The following is a 2012-nucleotide window of genomic DNA, read 5'->3' on the forward strand; positions in this document are numbered from 1 at the left end:
GAATGTCAGGGGAGGCTGCTGAGAGTGCGGAGCCATAAGGGTGGGGATGGGGGAGGGATGCACGGGTAGCCCATGGAAATTAACCAATGTTTGTTCGGGCAAGCGTCGCCTAATGACCACCTGGTATGTACCAGACTTGCGGGAGAAAGCTCACCATGAAAGGCAGCACAGCTTAATGTAAAGTCAGACACACCGGGGTAGATATGTCAGCTCTGTCACCGGAACTTTATTTACCTGAGTAACACTGGTGTGTGCAGGGAACAGTAAAAACTGAACTGGCTCCAACTCTATTAACTGTGGGTTGCTTACACAAAGGTCAGGCATATTTATACATAACTCATTCCATTTTGTTTCTTGCTGACTTTGAGGCACTGTGTTTGCATAAACAGTGACAGTGACTCCTGCTTTGAGGCTTTCTTGCAGTGACATAGCAGGAGAGGACTGAACTGTTAACTCTATGAACTATATGCTGAGAAATAAAAAACATACACCTAATCCTATTACTCCCATCGCTAGGTAAAAATATGAACCATTCTTATAGTCCTTAGGTTTCTCATCATTTGACGGCTATTACCTTTCCAAGTTATTCTCTACTACCAGTCTTCACCCTAAATATAAACCCCAAAATGTATGCAAAGCTCAATGGTGTGTAGCAAGTGAGATGTAAATACCGGCCTGCTTTTTTCCTTGCCGGTGCCCTCCCTGAGCATGCACCAAAATGACCAACATAGCCTATTTTGGTTGTAAAGAACAACAAAAAGCACACAGCCATATTATAAATTCACTGTGAAGTGTTCGTGCCCTGTGCCTGGGGATGGAGGAATTTCCTAACAACCGATCTCACCCCTCCCTAATGATGAAAATCCATCTCCTTTAGGGAAGAAGATTTGTGTCAAACTTTTTTCAGTCCCTTGGCTACATGACTAAGACCTACTCACCCTCCTTCTCAATGAGTAGCTTGAAATGTCTTGGCAAAATCACACAGCCTCCTCAGCTAAGTGGAACCGGCTCCTGAAAGAGCTCTCCTTATAAATTGTCTCGTCCATATGTTTCTGGAGGATGTGCCATCTGGGATTAGAGTACTCATATATTATGAATCAGGAAAGCAAAAATATGTTCACAATTTAACAGTCCCAATTGATGGGAGAGTGGAATTGAATTTACAACAAATTTATATCATCTCAATATGTGAACCCACTGTGTGCCAGAAATCCTATTAGGCGCCCTTTGGACTTGAAATGAATTAGAAGACATTGTGCTTGCCTTTAAGAAAGGGGAAAATCCAAAGAGAGACAAAGAGTAAACCTGCCTCTGGTCAACCTGTCAGTAATATACAAATGAATGAAATTATAAAAAAAATCCTAAAAACAGATTTCACCATCCACGCCAGATCCAGGAGATTGGTAGCAGCTGCTTGTCTCAGTATATTGAGAAAGAACCTGAGGTTCAAGGAACCTGGAATCATTATAATCTATGCCATGAGCAGGCAAGTGCGGTAGCAAACATGCTCAGAGCTTGTCTTCTCTGTCACAGCAAAAGAAGCAATGTCCATATTAGAGGATTTGTAAGTGATACTAACTTCACCTACCTTCATTAATTTAAAAAGCATTTGTTATGAACCAACTAAATGCTAAATGCTGTAGAGTAAAAAATAGCCATAATCCATTTCTTGTCTTCAGTGTATTTATTAGGCCCCTTCCTATATTGTTCGTTCCTTGGCATCTTTATAGATTCCCACGGTGGCACATGCCACACTACGTAATTTATTAATTAGTTGGCAATATTATTCCCTTCAGTGTGTCCAAACAACAGACCTCAGCCTATGATTCTATCATTAAATTAAATTCAGTATGTTGTGACAGGAATTCTTCTGGTTGCTATTAACAGAATAAAATTAAATAAAAAATACTAGAGTACTTAACACTCTAGTGTTATATAGTATATGAGTGTATGTATATACCTACACAAAAGATATATGCATATGCTGGATTTAATGTTAATTTTATTTATTA

Source organism: Pteronotus mesoamericanus, unplaced genomic scaffold, assembly GCF_021234165.1.
Source record: "Pteronotus mesoamericanus isolate MK-2021 breed Mesoamerican mustached bat unplaced genomic scaffold, CSHL_Meso_final contig_43, whole genome shotgun sequence".
Taxonomy (NCBI): Eukaryota; Metazoa; Chordata; class Mammalia; order Chiroptera; family Mormoopidae; genus Pteronotus; species Pteronotus mesoamericanus.